This window comes from Sturnus vulgaris, chromosome Z (genome assembly GCF_052056855.1).
Source record: "Sturnus vulgaris isolate bStuVul1 chromosome Z, bStuVul1.hap1, whole genome shotgun sequence".
Lineage (NCBI taxonomy): Eukaryota > Metazoa > Chordata > Aves > Passeriformes > Sturnidae > Sturnus > Sturnus vulgaris.
In genome coordinates, this window is record NC_142283.1 from 46,953,517 (window position 1) to 46,971,677 (window position 18,161).

The 18,161-nt window shown below is 42.1% G+C and overlaps 1 protein-coding gene across 3 annotated transcripts in view; it reads left to right on the forward strand.

The window, feature by feature from the left end:
• Window positions 1-6,027: 6,027 nt before the first annotated feature.
• The window catches only part of PIP5K1B (phosphatidylinositol-4-phosphate 5-kinase type 1 beta), a 98,285-nt gene continuing 86,151 nt past the window's right edge, over window positions 6,028-18,161 (forward strand). For 2 of the 3 annotated variants that reach the window (XM_088156853.1, XM_088156854.1), the window contains exons 1-3: window positions 6,028-6,208; window positions 9,316-9,502; window positions 10,027-10,133. The gene's annotated coding sequence lies outside the window, so the exon portion shown is untranslated. Of the gene's footprint in view, window positions 6,209-6,736; window positions 9,503-10,026; window positions 10,134-18,161 lie in introns of those variants that run through there. The other variant, XM_014869913.2, reaches the window with a different exon arrangement.

An 18,161-nucleotide genomic window follows, 5' to 3' on the forward strand; every position in this document is an offset into this window, starting at 1 on the left:
GTATCTCTCTACATGGAAGATCTTGCAGTGGCATTCGATTCCCCTGAAAGACAGTCTTGCTCTGCCAGATAGTAAACTGGGAGTCGTATACTTTATTTTCAGAGAAATAAATACTCAGATCACTGGACTTCAATTCAGTGTCTTTAAACACAGCTTTGAGAAGGAGAAAGCCACAAAAAGCAGACAAAGTCTGCAGGGTGCATGCTACACGCTAATACCTGCTTTTGGTTGCTTGGTTTGTGTCATAATACGTTTCTTAGAATTTAAAGATGCAAGCATGTATTCTAAATCTCATTTTCCAGATTACTTCAGATACGAAGCAGAATTCTTATACTCCAAATAATGCAACTTATTGTGAATTAATGACTGTGTAATTACTGAACATGTAAAATCTTTATAAATGCAATCTCACTTTAAATTTGATAGTTTTTTAAAACGGTGAGATCAAATAATTCTTCTATCTAAAACAATATTTCTACAGTTACACTGTAGAAATACATTGTTATTTTAAAGAGCATGAAACTAGAAGACTAGTCAATAAAACATTCAGACAACATTTACTCTAATATTTTACATATTTCTTTCCCTTCTCTGAACCCATTTGCATCTATATATACTAAGCAATAAAACTGGCAGAAAATGAAAGACTGAGGAATTTAGAATTTCTCCATAATTGTTATTTTGCAGGAATTTCTAGTGATTAGATCACTTCAGGCGCATGTCCTGAGCTGGGAAGCAGAATTAATGTCACCCAGTTTTTGACAGCTAGGAGAGCTCAACACTGCTCAGTTTTCAAGCGAACCTGTGGCAAAAAATAACTAATTGACTGCCAGAACTCTGTATGGTCTCTGTTTGGCAGTGCTGCAATTTTAACTTATGTGGATGCTTCTCTCTCTCTTTCACCTTCAGAAAGGTTTTTACAACCTCTTTTGTCTTACATTCCATTTCCTTTGGGGACCTGTCTTAGATTATGTAATTTTCTTCAGGAAAACAGGAAATAGTGGCAACACTCAGACTGAAAGTCCTGTCTGCAAGTTGTCAGCATGCTCTGTAACCTCACAGTTACAAGAACAATAAAAAAAATACAGCTTATTGCAGAACAGTTCATTAAGTAGCACAATGCAGGGATATATGGGTAGCTAAAAGGATGAAGTCTTGGGCAAGGAACCCAGAAATACTGAATCTACTTGTAATCTTAGTTGCACTGAAAGCTGAAGGAAGGACATTCAGGGAGGACACAGTTTCCCATCTTTCAGAAAAGCACATCTGTTATGTTTAGAATAATAATGCCAAGAGTACAAGGATGATAGTTTCGTTCAATGGAAGAGATCAAGATGATAGATTTGTCAGCTTGTAGATGAAACTTGTTTAAATGACTGTGGCTCATGTGAGTAGCTGTATGAAGAGCTCTCTTATTTCTACAGCAAAACTGAGTGCCTAGTTCTGCTCAGTTATCTACAATGTTTGTGGAGTAAAAAAAAAGCAAATGTAAAAGAAAACTGGGGAACGACAGGATGACACAAGTAATCAGTTCTTAGATACCAGATTCATTATCATCTGAAAGCAGTCATCAGAAGTCTAGGTAATCTCTATAACGTGTGTTTTCTTAAAAGTGTTCAGGACCCTTTTTAAAGGCCTTGTGTCCTGCTTTGTTTTCAGCAAACAAAAAAATTCAGGCTTAGTGTTAACATTCTGATATGACATAACTCACCTCTCCTTGATAGTATGTAAGAATATAAATCTGTAATTACTAGACTGAAAGGAGAAAATGTCCTTGTATATTCAGACAAATATAAGAAACTAATACATTTTGACCCCCTGTAAAATGTATCCTTAATGAGCATGCTCAATATTATTTTAATACATACCCTTTTATTATATTCATAAGCTGATCAAATCAGTAGAAGTAGAAAACTGTGTTTTCTGGTTAATATAGTCTTGCTTGCTTGTGGTGAGTGACGAACACAGTAAAGAAAATTGCTTATTTTAATTAAGAGAATAAATAGCAGTCTTTGTAGTTCTATACATTTATAGGGAAAAAAAATCTCACCAAATTAACATATCACAGGACTATCTCTCTTGAAACAGCATGCTAAGTTTTACCACCTGCATAAATTATATTCCAGAGAGAGACATTTGATGCAAAAGATTTCATTACCCACTGCTACTCAGACTCTAAGCAGCAGCTCTTACTGCATTTGCAGATTTCCAGAAATCTTTTCTGATTTTTTTTTCCCCAGGCTGAAGAAAGTAGATCTTCCTATGTGTAACTTTACAACTTTTCTTCAAAAAATGATCCATGCTTACTGGATATATAAAAACAAAGGAAAGCAAAAATGAAATTACTAATGTGGGTCTAAAATATTATCTGTGTGTCTGCTGGACTCTGTACTCTGAACTCCACAGTTAGTAGCTCTGATCAACACCAGTTTATGGATTTCAAGGCAAAAAAATTATTTGGATTATCTGATCTCACTCCTCTGGTAGAGACAACTAGAACTCTAGTATCCTGCAGTGACTGAGCACTCTGTACTGCCATCCTCATGTAAAAGTTTTGACAAAGTGAAGACGCATGAAAAATGCTAAATAATCTGCATTGGCAAAATGATCCAGCTGCAACAACTGATGCTTTCATTAAAATTCATCCCAGAGCTGTGCACCGCTGGCTCTCCCGATAGCATAAACTTGTTCTGGCTTAGACATGACATAGAGTTAAGCTTCTCACCACACCATCAAGAATGTAAGTTGTGCAGGTAAAAAAAGGTAAAAAACTCATCAGCATAAAGGTAATTCCTACAAATTGTCTGAAGGAATACCAGAAAAATGTGCTTATACCAGATCATCAATCTGACACAGTGTTTTTGATCTGAAACTATAAGTCTCTAAAAACTGACTTCAGTATTGTTAATTGTATTGTTAATACATGTCTTCAGACACACACACATAAAAGTAAATAATAGTACTTCTTCTATCTCAGATATTTTGTGGAATAAAAACATTGTTATGGGATGTCATAAATGTCCTCTATAAAAAATCATCAAACCCATCAAACAGTGATTATACAAAGAAGAAAAATGTGTTTCACTACCCCCAAAGCTCCAGATTTTCTGCAATTGCCTCACTAGCTCGTATGCTATAAGCAGCAAACCATTCATTATGGAATTTTGGCTGGGGAAGAGCTAATGTTCTTTAAAGTAGTTAGATTTGTGCTGGAAACAGGTGTTGATAATTCGGGGATGTTTTTATTACTGCTGAGCAGCATTTAGACAGCATCAAGGCCTTTATTGCTCCTCACAGAACCCCACCAACAAGATGCACAGGAAGCTGGGAAGGGACACAGTCAGGACCACTGACCCAAGGGATTCAATATACCATGGTATCACGCTTGGCATATAAAGCTGCGCGAAGACAGGGGAAGCACTTGGGATGTTGAATGTGATGGGGTTTGTCTTCCCAAATCAATGCTACACCTGTTGGAGCCCTGTTTTTCTGGGATGGTTTAACACTCACCCGCCCATGGGAAATGAGTGCATTTCTTGTCTTGTTTTGCTTGCATGTGCAGCTTTTGATTTACCTATTAAACTGCCCTTAGCTCATGAGTTTTCTTACTTTACTTTTCTGGTTCCATCCTCCCTCCCGCTCCAAGGGGCACTGAGTGAGTAGTGCTTGGTTGCCAGCTGGACATAAACCATGACAAGGACAATCTACTAAAATGATAATTGCAGAAAATTAGATTGTAACAAGCAATCTACTACCATAACTAGTGGCAACTTGTGTCCTCTCTGTCTAGTTTTTGTACACCTGCGTGCAGCTGGCAGACCCCAGAATGCTATGAGGAGACCCTGGGAGTATGAGGAGAAAAACATGGTCACTGAGATTCATAATTTGTCATTTACTGAGAGTTTACTCAGATCACTGTTTACTTATAGCACTGTTACAGAGTATAGGCAGGAGTGCAAGAAAAATGTTCAAGCACCTGTTTGGTTCGGCACAAAGAAGAAAGAAGAAACTTTCTCTTACTTTAGGATGCTTAGCAGAGTAGTCAGGGGATCTGCCCATTCTTGGAACAGGGCCTAGGACTGTTCATCATATATAACCAGTGTCACCACTATCAGCAGTTCTTAAAAGTTCCTTTGCAAGAGTTCTGTGAGAGAGTTTAGTTTTGCCCATTGAGGCAAAATATAACATAAAGCAGTTCACTTTAAAAATCTGAAAGGAAATTTTGAGAAGACCTGATAGTATTAGATCATTCTCATCTTCCATTTCTCTATCTCAAAAATACTCATATAACCAGAAGGTAGCTAAAGCTGCAGCTTCTGAATACATTAAAAAAAATGCCATCCACTCTAAAGATTCAGAGCTGAGCCAGATGGCACATCTGACTGCAGTGTATATGAGCCACTGTACTCCTACTGCTGTGAAAAGCAGAAACTAAAGCATCAAAAGATGAAGCTAGTTTACCAGGAATTTCTCTTGCAGCTCTGACCTGCGGGAGACACTGTCTCTCAGTGGTGTGACCATTGCACACAGGTTTGAATAAATCTGTAATTAAGTTATTTTAGAAATACCATGGAAGATAAAAAACAGAGTGAAGTAAGGACCTTGAACAAAACAGAAGAAAAATGGAAGCATAACATTGAAATTCTATGTTATTTCTTCTCTTTAACATGCACGGGCACACAATAGTTCCTTCTGCACTTGGAATTCAATGTGCATGAGTCAGCCTGTCCGATATCAGCAATTACAGCTATAAATGCAGAGCTATTATGCACTCATGTTGTGTAGCTTGGGAGTAGTCTATTCTACCAGGAACAAAAAAGTCTTGAGCAGCTTAGGGTTCTTAACCATTCTCAAGCAGTGAGAAGGCAGTCAACTGTGCAGTCTTGCTTCACACAACATGAATCCAGCCCCAGCACTCTGCTCCCTGAGAAGAGCCCAGGACCCTGTAGGAGAGACACTCTCTTGTTCCTGAATTCCCAGTAACCTCCCATTTTCATCAGCAGGAAATCTTTGCACATGTTTTTCTCACAGCTTCCTTTCCACAGTCATTCATTTACACTGATTTATAGCCTTTCTCACTGTCCTCCTTCTCAACTCCTCCCCCTCAGTTTTTTCCTGAGGCCTGAAAAACTTAAACATGGAAAGTACATGCTGGGGGAATTTACAATCTGGATTTTTTGCCTTCTCAGCATGGATAGGAATGACCAGGTGGATGCTGCCAATGGCTATTCTTTTGTGGTCCTGCTAAGGGTGCATGTCTGCTGGTGGCTGGCCCAAAAGCAGTTTTATGTAAAATCAGAATTCAGAGTTCATATGTCACAAATGAGAAGAAACAAAGTCAGAGGCAGGGGAGGTGACCCTCTGGTCCAGGCCGACAGGCTCAGTCCTGCTCAGGGGTTGAGAAGAGGGCGTAGACAGGCCGAGAAAGCTGGAGCTGTTCAGCCTCAGGAGAGAAGGCGGCATGGAGATCTCATAGCAACCTTCCAGTATCTGAAGGCGGCCTACAGAGAAGCCGGAGAGGAACTCTCTGTCAGGAAGAGAGATAAGACGAAGAGTAATGGGTACAAATTGAAAAAGAGGAAATGTTCTTAGGAAGCAATTTTTTAGTGTGAGCAGTGGAGCCAGAGCCCCTCTGTCACAACAGGTGCCGTCACTCTCCATGCACCACCAGGACCCCGCACGGCCTCAGAGCAGCACGGAGCCCTGCGCAGCCCCTCGCAGCCGTGTCTCCTGCGGACCCGGGACCACCGAGCCCCGCTGCCCGCACGGCCCGCGGCGCAAACCAGCTCCCAGAGCGCCCTCATCCGCAGGCCGAGGGGCAGCGGCCGCTGCCGGGGCCGGGCGTTGAGGGCCCGCCGGACTCCCACCTGGGAGCGGTGCCACAGCCTCGCCCCCGGGCCGGGCAGGAGGGAGGAGCCGCTGGCGGGAGGAGCCGTCCCACGGCACCGCCTCCCTCCGTCATCTGCCGCTGGAGGGGAGGGAGCGCGGCAGTGCCGGCCGAGAGCGGCGGGGGCGGCGGGTCGGTGCGCCTGTCCGGCCTGGGTGTGCTCGGCCGGGCGCCGGCGGCGAGGGCACGCCCCGCAGGAGTGGCCCCGGTCCGGCCGCGGGCAGCGCCGAGCCTGCCCTGCCCTGCCCTGCCCCGCCGTGTGTCCCCTGCTCTAGGTGGGCGGGCGCGGCGTGCCCGGGGACTGCGGCGCGGGCTCTCCGGGTTTGTCTGATCATGTTTTTAGCGCTGTCCAGTTCTGCCCCAGGGAGAAGGGCTGGGGGGAAGGCGGGCGGCGCAGGGCGGAGGCCGGCGGGGCCCCGAGCTGGCGGGTGCTGAGCCGCGCCGGGGCCGGCGGGTCCCTGTCACCGCCGGGAGCCCCGCTGGCACCCGGGGCCTGGGGGACCGGCGGAAAACGTCTCTTTCCTGTGTTCTGACTGTGTGTGTGTATGTCGGTCTGTCTGTCTTCGTTTTGGGAGGGGGAGATTTTTTCTGTGAACTTCCACGGACTTTTAAGTCTCTTAATTGTGGGATTGCAACACTTTAAGGAAATAGGGCATCTAACAACATGTGGGGGAGTGGTGGGAGGTAGATTCTTGCATGCCTGAGGCGCTGGCCATTCCGGGATTGAGCTCTGCTGCAGCTGAAGGGCTTTTCCAGGTGTGCACAGCTCATCCCTGTGGAGGTCCGGCTGGGCGCCGCAGGGAGAGCGGTGCTGGACTGAGACGTTTCTGCCCAAGACGCTGATTTTGCTGAATAGAGTCCGATAACAGGAAAGTCTTTAAATAGTAAACTTACCTGTTAATATCTAAAGTGACTTCTATAAAGTAGCAATTTCTCCAATACCCTGCTTAAGTGATCAGAGGTTTTTGAGTTATCCTCTGCCCCTCTTTTTTCTCTTTAAAGATGTTGCCTCTTAAAAGCTAAGGTGTGGTACATGCTGTTGCTTTAGGAAAACTTGTTATCTGTCCCTGAGGAAGTGTAAACATTCTGTTTCATGTTGCTTCTGAAAGGATATTGCTTAAGGTGAAGAAACAGAGAGTTTGTTCCTTCTGTTTGGTTAGAGAGTCATGTGTTTATGTAGCTGATTTGACACTAACATTTGGATAATGTAAGGTGAAGAGGGCTTAGATCAATGTTAAAACCACAGAAATTTGTCTTAAAGTGAACCTTACATAAGTGGCATTGGAAGTTCTGAAATTTGTGAATATATTTTGTAGCAGCCACTGGGCTTTTTTATGCAGCAATATAAATCTATAGGATGTTTATCTCATGTTTTATTATGGTGGGCATGCTTTATAACGAAGTTCATAAAATTGTGTTTCAAAATTCTTCCATCTTTTTACTTTTGACACCAGTAGAATGGGCTAGAAACTATAAAAACTACTTTCTCTGTGGTCATGTAGTGTGCTCCATGTACTACTGAAAATGTGCTTACTAATTCTTCCAGTCCTGAACTTACTGTACCTAATCAGTGTGTTTATATTCTGTGTAACTAAGGCACATTAGGTGTGTTGGCATTCTTGGCTACTTTAGAGTAAAAACTGGCAACAACCTTTCCTGGGGCAGCTGGTTACAAGGCACTGCCTTCCCCTTTCCCCCCAGCTCAAGTTAAGTTTTAAGGGTAGATAAGAGCTGGCACAGCTTCCATGCCCTTTTCAGCCCTCTGCACAATACAGTGCCGTGCTAGCAATTGCTGAGAGCCTGCCTAAAGACTTGTCTTACACAGTGATTGAAGAGTATATGTTTGTTGGTGTTGCAGCGTGTTGGTGTTTTGTTATGTGATCACCTTCTATGAGAAGGTGACCTGCTTAGAGGATGAGGGAAAGGCTGTGGATGTAGGCTACCTGGACTTTACTGAAACCTTTAATACTGTCTCCCACAGCATTCTCCTGGAGGAGGTAGCAACCCATGGCTTGTCCAGCTGCTCTCTGCTGGTTAAAATGGCTGGATCAATGGCCAGGCTCAGAGAGTGGTGGTAAATGGAATTGCATCCAGCTGGTGGCTGGTCACAAGAGATGTTTCTCAGGGCTCAGTAAATCCTTAAGATTTTTATTGATGATCTCTATGAGAGGAGTATACCCTCAGTAAGTTTGCAGGCAACACCAAGCTGGGCAGGAGTGTTGATCTGCTTGAGGGTAGAAAGGCTCTGCAGAGGGATCTGGACAGGCTCAACTGATGGGCAAGGCCAGGGGTATGAGGTTCAACATGCCATACCAGGTCCTGAACTTCAACAGCTCTGTCAAGTGCTACAGACTAGTGCAGAGTGGCTGGGAAGGGATCCAGCAGAAAAGGTCCTGGGGTGCTGGTTAAGAACAGCTGAACATGAGTCAGCAGTGCCCAGGTGGCCAGTGGCATGCTGGCCGGCACCAGCAATAGTGTTGCCAGCAGGACCACGGCAGTAATAGTCCCCCTGTACTCAGCGTTGGTGAGGCCACACCTCAAATCCTGTGCTCAGTTCTAGGCCCCTCACTACAGGACAGACATTGAGGTGCTGGAGTGTATCCAGAGGAGGGATGAAGGGTCTGGAGCACAAGTCCTGTGAAGACTGTGGCTGAGGGAGCTGGGGCTGTTTAGCCTAGAGTAAAGAAGGCTCAGGGGAGTGCCAAGGAGGCTGAAATGAGGGTGTAGCCAAGTGGGGGTCGTTCAGTTCTCCCAGGTAACATGCAGTTGGGCAAGAGGAATAGGCCTTAAGCTGTGCTAAGGGAGGTTTAGATGAGGTATTAGGAAAAATTTCTATGCTGGAAGGGTGGTCAGACGTTTGAGAAAAGCGCCTAGGGGTCTAGTTGAGTCATCATGCCTGAACGCATTCAGAGTATGTGTAGACATGGATCCGTGGTGGACCTGGCACAGTCAGGTTAACAGCTGGACTTGATGACCTTAAGTGTCTTTTCCTGAATGATTCTATGATTCTCCTGCTTGTAGATGCCATATTTGAAATTTATGTATTGTTGAATCTAAAAAGCAAACTTCAATGATCAGGCAAAATAAAATGTGTATTTAGGAGCATATTGACGAGCAGTTGGGTAGGTTTTTTTGTTGATTAAAACCCCATATTGCTTAATAGCAAGCTCTATGTAAGTGAACTGCAATGGAATGCTTTTTAAGTTAAGTCTTTGTTGGCAGTAGCAAGCAGGAATTGGCAATATGATCTTCATGTCTTCTCTGCTGGATGTTCTGCCATTCAGTGCTAGGTACAGTTTGGACCATTTGTTCTGAGTGTAATTTGTATTTGAATCAGTTTTGTACTGTCACTACTTGTTATGGGCTCACACTACTGATACTCTGAATTTTATTTTCTCTAAATAGGAGTGTCTGATTTGTCATTGCAGATTCCTGTTGTGGTTATGTGGTCACATGTGTTGTCTTATTCTTCACATTTGTAAAGTCCAGAAAAAGTCTTTTTCCTCATATGTGAGCAAGAGCTTGAAGCCCTTCAGTGAGCTGGAAATTCCACTTTTTTATGTTCCCTCTTCATTCTACAGTTGTGACTAGAAAACCATATCAGCCTGTTGCAAGGTACAATTTACCATTTTACTGTTATTTCCTCCTTGCAGTAAAGCTGGTCTGTTTTATTTGTTATCAGTGAAGTAGGAGGAAGTTGCAAGTCTTGCAAGTGCCTTGTTTATTTTCACTATTACCTAGATGTGCTTGTGTTTTGTATTTTGAAATATGAAATTTTTAGAAACTAAAAGTAAGAGTAAGCTTGCAGTAGTTTTTTTCAGTGTGTCACAGCTATGATCTGCATCATAATCAAAAGCTAAGTTACTTGGAAATTTTTTTGTGGTGCTGTGCATTTGCATAGTCATATGCTTCTGTCTAGTAAGGCAGGTGCTGGATGATGGCCATTTTATTACCCGTGCTAATTTTTGTTGCTAGCTCTTGTAGCTCAAGATGCATTTACTTTGTGATTGCATATCACCTGCCAGCCCCCTGTTTAGTAGCCTTTGGTTTTTTATATGATCCTCTTTTATATGATCCTTGTTAATGCAGTATTTTAAATTCTATGGATAGTGATGTACCTTTCTAAATGTCTCTTTAAGACCAGAGAAAACACATGTTACACACCCTGGACCTGAGGCACAGAAGGTGAAAGATTCATTCAGTGCTGTATAAGAAGTGTGTGACTGCGGATCAAGACCTTGTGTTGGTAAGATGATTTTTATCTTCTTCTAAAGGAGACCAGTTCACTGTGAATCATAAAACTCATCCTATGAAAAAAAGTATCAGACTTCTGGAATCAGGTTCCACTTGCTTCCTTTTATCTTTGTGCAGACTTAGGAGTTGGCAGTATTTAGTCAAGAGAAAATATAAATTGAAAAGTCTGTCCTTTTGTGGAGCTTTTAGTTTATGTTCACAATTATATTATACATTATGAACACGAATACAAAGATCCTTTGATTGCACAAATACTTAAAATCAATACCTTTCAACAGTAGAAGTCTTGGTGTAATTTGCAGCAGCTGACAGTTATTAAGCATTGTTAACAACTCCAGAAACTTAACTGTGCCATTTGAACTGAAGAAAACTGCTGCCATTTAAGATTGCAGCTTGGTGAGCAGTGCAGTTTAATGAGATGTTGCTTCAGCACGAAACAAAGCTGACTAAAAATGCTACAAATGTTATGGCAGTTTGCCACTTTTTTGACTGTGGTTGCAGAACTGTTGGTAAAGCTTTGTGATAGTATCAGATCACTGAATGGATCTGAATTAAAAATAACTTTGCAAGAACAAAAGAAAACAATGTGAAGGGCAGTTGTCTTTCAGCTGGCTCCTTAACTGAGGCAATTTGCAGGCTCACCTTGCATTTGTGGGGTTGTGCTGTGGTGGAGGGGGTGTAAACGGCGGGAGACAGGCATGAGAGAAGTTGAATTCGTAGGCTGAGACCTGATAGTTTCTCTTGCTTATGTTTGATTATGTTTTGATATGTTTCACATTGATTCACATTGATTATGTGAAATTGCTCAGTGTTCATTTAATCTAGTCGAGAGAGAAAGTTGTTGCTTGGTTTTAACGGCTTGGTGTTGCCTTGTCCCCAGCCTGATTCTCACTTTCCGTGCCCATCAGGACGTTTTCTTCTTGTTGCTGCTACTGTGTAGCAAAATCAACTACTTTTTACTATTCTGTAGCAAAATTCATGGTCAGATCAACGCCTGCCAAGGGAGAGAATGGACTGGTTTCTCTTCACACTGTGCACAGAGATTCCCATCCTTCATTTGCTGGGAAAGTAATTTGCTTTTTTTCTCCTGGTGAGTTTGTTTTCACAAGAAGTTCTTGGCCTGAGTACCAGTGTGAATCAGCTAAATGCCAGAGGGTGCATCCATGCAGCTAGATGATAGCTTAACTACAGGAGAACTACAGGCCAGTCAGTCTCACCTGTGTGCCCAGCAAAATCAGGGCATAGATCCTCCTGAGAATGTGCTCGGGTGCATGGAAAATAAAGATATGTTGGGTACCAGCCAACATGGCTTCATTAAGGGCAAACTGTGCCTGAAAAATTTGATTGTCTTTTCTATAACAGGGTTATAGAATTGATAGTTAAGAGACTACCTGACACCACCTACCTGGACTTGCACAAAACATTGTCACTGTTCCTTGTCTCTGAACTGAAGAGACATGGATTTGGCAGGTGGACCACTTGTTGGATAAGGAATTGGCTGGATGGTCACACTCAGAGTGTTGTGGTCAATGGCTCGATGTCCAAGTGAGAGCAGTGATGAGTGATGTCCTCAGGGGCTGGTTTAGGACCAGAGCTATTTTACAGCTTTGTTGGTGACAGGGACAGGGGAATAGAGTGCACTCTCAGTAGCTGTGCCACCAACACTAGGCTGTGTGGTGTCAACATGGTGGAGGGCAGGGATGGCATCCAGTGAGACTGGGACAGGCTTGAGAACCTCATGTAAATCTCATGTAGGCCAACAAGTCCAAGTGCGAGGTCCTGCATGGGGATTGTGGCAATTTCAAGCACAAATACAGGCTGGGAGGAAAAGGGATCAAGAGCAGCTGTGGGGAGAAGAACTTGGAGTTGCTGGTTAATGAAAGACAATGTGTGTTTGCAGCCTGGACACCCAACCACATCCTGGGCTGCATCCAAAGCAGTGTGGGCAGCAGGGGAGGGAGGGGATTCTGCTCCTCTGCTCTGCTCTAGTGACCCCACCTGAAATGGTGCATCCAGCTCTAGGGTTCCAGCACAGGAAGGACATGGACCTGTTGGAGTAAGTCAAGAGAGGGCCATGAAGGTGATGTGGGAGCTGGAACAACTCTCCTATGAAGACAAGCTGAACAAGCTGGGGATGTTCAGCCTGAAAGAGAAGGTTCTGGGGAGACCTTAGAGCAGCCTTCCACTACCTAAATGGGACCTTTGGTGAGGGACTCTAAATGAGGACTCTCTAAATGAGGTCATTTAGTGATAGGACAATGGGGAATGGCTTTAAACTGAAAGAGAGTAGTTTTAGATTAGATATTGCAAATAAATTCTTTACTGTGAGAGTGGTGAGGCACTGGAACAGGTTGTTCAGAGAAATAGTGGATGCTCTGTCCCTGAAAGTGTTCAAGGCCAAGCTGGATGGGGCATTGGGTAATGTGGTCTGGTGGAAGGTGGGGTTGTGGACTGTGGCTAGTGGGATTGGAACTAGATAATGTTTAAGAATGCTTTCAATCCAAACCATTCTATGATTCTGTGATTAACTGTAGGAGGGGTGTGCCTATCACTCTCCAGGTCTCAGTGTAGTTATTCCCAACAGCAGCAGCTGGGGGAGCAGGGAGATACCACCAGCAGCAACCTAATGGTAGTTCCATGTCTGTACCGAGGCTGGCAGCCTGTGCTGGCCTCTGGTCTGTGTCTGTCTGCAGCTCTTGCTGACTGGCATGTGTAGAAAAGTTTCCCAGTCCTGGAATGGCATTGCCGTTTAGTTATGGAAAATCTTGTGAAGTCTCCTGCCATTAGCCACTGGACCATTAGAGCCAGTAAATGTTTGCTCTTGGATTCATTACAAGCTGTTGTTTCTTCCCCAAATCTAAGGCTAATTTTTTTTCAGTTTGTGAAGAGGCGTAACTGAACAAGATAGCACATCTCCAACTGTGGTTTGCTCATTACGATTGGCACTAATAAGCTTACAGGCTGTATGCCAAATGGCCTTTTGTTGGTTTTCTGAAGATTTCTGCTGGTTTGAGTATTTTGGAGGGAAGTTTGTAATCTGCTGGCTTACAAAATTTGGGAAATGTGGAGTTTTTGTTTGTCTTTTTTGTGCCCAGGTGAACTCAGTTGCTGGTAAAACATTTTAAGCACTCATGAGCCAGAAAATTTGGAAGAAGCCGTGTTTGTATTTGGGTAGTGTAAAAATCCATTGCAGCTACCACTTCTATCTCCAGTTAGAAGATTAATGAAAATATTTATTTTGGGTCAAAAGAACAGTCTTCATGACTAATATCATGAACAGTTTTCATGGCTAGTACCGTTCCCTAACCCAAGCTGTAAGTTGCATTATTAAAAGGGAGCTGAGAAATTTGTCAGGCTCCTATTAGAGCTATATTGAAAATCTTCAAAGGATGATTGAGCTAAATGTTAAGATTCTGGGCTTTCCTTTACTACTAAGATAACTTTCTGGTGTCTGCAGAAGTTCTCCCCTTTTATACCTAATAAAGTCTTGGTCTTAATGTGTCATGAGTCAGAGCTTTTTGACAAGAATAATGAAGAACTCTGTCAAGGGATGAGTCAGCTGTGTCGTGATCCTTTGTCTTTAGTGTCTGTTTCTCTTCCTCTAGGTTTTTACAAGTTTGAGAAGCCTTGCTACTGATTTTTCTGAATATGCAAATATTTTTATTTCTAACAATATGCTTGTATCTAATGAAACATCGCTAAGAAAATATATAGTCCTATTCAGCCTTTTCTCTCCAGTATGTTTGCTGACTGTATTCAAAGAGATTTATCTGAGGATAGAAGAGTGAAAATTGCCTTCTAGGCAGTTAGAGAGGTTGCCATGCAGTGTAGTCTTTTGGAGTATGAGTCAAGGTAAAGATCACTTTACCTTTACTCTCTTCACTGTGCAATGCTAATCAGCAGATCCACACCTGCAGGTGCTGATTGGGATCTCTGTATTTCTTTGTGACATGTTGTATGTGAGATTCTTCACTGAGTGGAGGGGATGGTCTGGTGTGGAGATTGCCTCTGCCTCTTACTCAGGTGACCCAGCTCCTGGTCACCAGGCTGCAGAGAGATTCCGTGGTGTTTGTGTCATTAAACAAGAAGCCTGCAAAGCAATAAGCTCATGTGTCTTATCTTGCATGAAGGAGAACACTCTTATGACAAAATTGAGTTCCCAGCTCCTGCCAAAACTCATGTCTTTGCTTGATTTTGGGTGATGTGGAAGTCAGTATGGTTAACTGTATAAGATATGTGGCAGTGCATGAAGGCCAGCACACAGAGAAGCCTTTGAGGGACTGGTACTTTAGCTCTTTACATTCTGCTCAACTTTGAAGAAAATAAACTTTCACATTCTGAGTGGTAATGGAAGCTCCTGGGAGGGAACAGAGATGTCCACCAAGTTTAGTCACTTTGTTCAACATGAAAACAAAGGAAGTATTGTGAAGAGCTTTCTGGCTAGAAAACAGTAAATCTTCTGATGGGAGTCCACAGTTTCTGGTTTTGTTTTTAGTACAAACATGATGATGTAACAAAGTCATCTTGTTAAATAATGATACTTGTATGTTTAATGTTATTGGGTTTTGTTTACACTATAAACTTTTTTTGCCAGCTATTCGCAGATTGCTGTAGTAAGACTCTTAAGTACTGCAATGGAAAGAGCATTAATATGTATTTCTTAGGGGCAGTAGAAATCTAGATTGGAAACTTACTTTTCTTAGAGGCTTTGCTGGGCTTTCCACTAGAAGAAGTTTTGAACTACTGGGAATGTGGATGAACAAGGGTCATGGTCTTTTTCATTAGTTTTTCTGTGACTGTTAGACTTCTGCTGAAATTTGTGGTGCTGCTTGTGTACAGAGATATGGTGCTTCCGAGACTAATCTTCAGCCTGTCAGTGTATGCAGAAAGCAGAGATGGCATTCTTAAAGATTTGTCTGTTTTCTAGGCAGAGCACCACACACAGGGTGTTACTACATGGGGTGCAAATAATGGAATCTAAGTATAAGATATTAAAAGTACCTAAAATTGAAGCAAAAATACCTGTGTAATTTTAAGAGATCTTCTAATATTCTGACATAACTAGACAAAACAATGCAAAGTTTTATTGTTTATTGATAATACAAAGGAGGAGTTTGAGACCTCTTTATTAAAACAATCCATCCAATCAAATGAAGGTCTTAATTGATAATGTGAATAGCAAGTTGCTTGAAATAATTTATAGAGGAATACCTGCTAAAATGTTCGCTGTTGAACACATTTTCTTTTTTAAAAAATATATAAATATATTTTCAGAGCCAGGTCTAAGGAATGAGTAGTTTAAAACTATAAATATTCAGGTTAATATGGTTCACATACTGCTTCTTATCTGAAGTGTATTTCTTATTCAAAGTTTTATGCTTAAGTTTTGGGGGAAAAAAGAAATTCCAGCAGTATGAGGGGTGTCCTACTTGTTGGCCTGCAAAACTTAATTAAGTCTTGGAGTGTTGTAAACTGTCATCTCTGCTCTGTCCCAAGCTCTCTGTCGGGAATTATGTAGAACACGGGCAACTAATTTTGACCTGTCCGTGGAGAAATATTTTAATTGTCTGCATATGAAAGAGCAGATTCAGTGCACTGTGGTGTTCTCATGTAAAATAGCCAAGAAACTTATGAGTGTCTAGCAGGACTGGGCGTTTTGGATGGTTGCCCCAGGCCTTTGTTTAGTCTTTACAAGGTTGATTCTCTTTCTTCTTTCTTTTCATCCTGCTAGAGAACATACCAGGTTTTCTTGTTTGTTGGTGTCTGTCTAGGTGTGACTTTAGTTGTGTTTTCGTACACTTATGATGGAGTCTGAAGTGTTACTGCTAACAGACAGACCCCGTCTAGGAGTGTCTGTATTATTTATTATTATTTATTATTAACACTGTCTGTGTTATTTGACTGCCTCTCTTTAGCAGAGTAGCAAAACTGGAAGCTTTGACCAGAAAATGAATACTTTGAGTCACCTACAGCCCATACAGCCTGCAATGAGGGCAGTGTTTCCTTCATTTTTTCCTTCTTACCTCAGCAGACCAGGTTGTTATTATTGTTATAATTATGTGAGCCCAGGCCTTCCTGTTGTGCTGTTACTAACAAAAGTGAGCACACAAAGCTTCAGCATAGAAGAAGAAACATATATGAAGTTATTCTTCAGTTGCTGGTTCCCAGCTTGAGATCATTGCGTTCTGCTAGCAGCTGAACTGATCAATTCACCTCCTCTTTCCAGTAGCAACCCAGTAAGTCACGAAATTAATACTTTGCTGGTTAGTATTCTGACTTCTCTTTATAGGCTTGTTTCTAAAGGGGAATCTGTGACATGTGCCTTTTCTCACTCCTAATTTTAAGAGATATTCTGCTTGGCTTGGGAAGGCTGATAGTGTTGTAAGACGAATGCAACACCAAATAAGGAGATTGCTATCTCTGTGTTTCAGCAATGTACAGTAGCAGTACTTTTGTACTATATAAATAATTTAAAATCTTGTTTAAAATGGAAACAAGAGCCATCATATGCTCAGTCTCTGGGAGTTCCAGTCTCTAGAATTAGCTGTACTTCTTGGGATCTGAGGTCTGTTGTACTAAAGCCCAAACAGAATATGTCTTGGATGTTACTGACTTCTGAGTTCATTAGTCTTTTCCTACTTTTGATAACTGTTTGAACCTACCCAGCTTCTGTTTTGTGTGCTTTATGTCACAAACGTAACAGAAGAAGCTCTACATGGTGGAGGATTGACATATCAAACTGATCATCCAAGAGCAGTACTCTCTTCACCATAGTTTCTCCAGAGGAAATATTGTGTAAGGATTTTTAGAGTAATTATCCTCTGTGGAACTCTTCTTTGAACTTGCTCAAGAAAAACTGCTGTGCATTTGTGATCAAACCATGACTTTGGTGCAGCCCCAAAAAGTTGTGTGTCATAGGAATATCCTACCTCCTATTTTTTGGTGCTTGAATTTATTTACCTGTCATGTAATAATGATAATTTTTTAACAGCTGTTTGACCATATGTGGAGGTTAATTATTAACTAGTAAGCAGCCATGACCATATGCACTATTACTAAGTGCAGTTACCTTCATCACTCGCCTAGACTCCTTACACTTTGTGCATATACACTACACAAACTATCGGTAATTCAAAATTGCCCTTAGCATCTTACCACTGATGCCACAAAGCTTTTTACTTTTTAGGCATATTTGTAACTCTGTAGACTACTATTACGTAGTTTTATAGCTCCTTAACTAACTGTAGTACTGTCCTACCCCTTCTCTTAGATTTTAGAACAATAAGCTAACCTTCCTGGAATCTTATTTAGTCTTGCCTCTATAGTGGACCAAGGACATCTCATTTTCTCCACGTACTATAGACATAATAAATGTGTGGTTAGGAGCTGGGGATGTGGTTTAAATAGGGGCAGAACCAAAAGTGGAGGATTAGTTAATAGTTAATTAACTATTTGTCTAATTGGATGATTTCTGTGAAGTATGCTATTTTTTTTTTAACTTATAAAATTGTCAAGATCCTGTATTACATGTGCATTTTACCATACTTACACCATGAAGGACCTCCATTAAAAGTAATCGCTTTTTATCATCTTAATATTGTTTGGCTTGTGATTTTAGGCATCACCACTTGGATCATAGTTCCAAACTTGGTATGAAGTGACAATCTGTGACAACAGAAATTTGAAACCTGATGAAAACCCTTTTGTGTGATCCCACTGTTGGTGTTCCCTTTGTTAGTTTGCTGTACAGGCTTATTCTCATCCACGCTCTGACCCTCTGAGATGTGTCGGAGCTGAAGGGGTGAGAACTGAATCTAGGTGTTCTTTGGACAAACAAGAGGGACCCTGCTGGGTGCAGGTGTGTGCCCTGATACAAAGGTTGAAATGGGTCTTCTACCTGGTCATGGCTTTTCCATACTTGTCTGCATTTCTGTTATGTGGGCAAGAATCCCTCCCAACCCTCACTAGCAGTTTTCCCAATGGCAGTCTTGCCAGTGCCCTAAATCAGCCTTGTGCACAG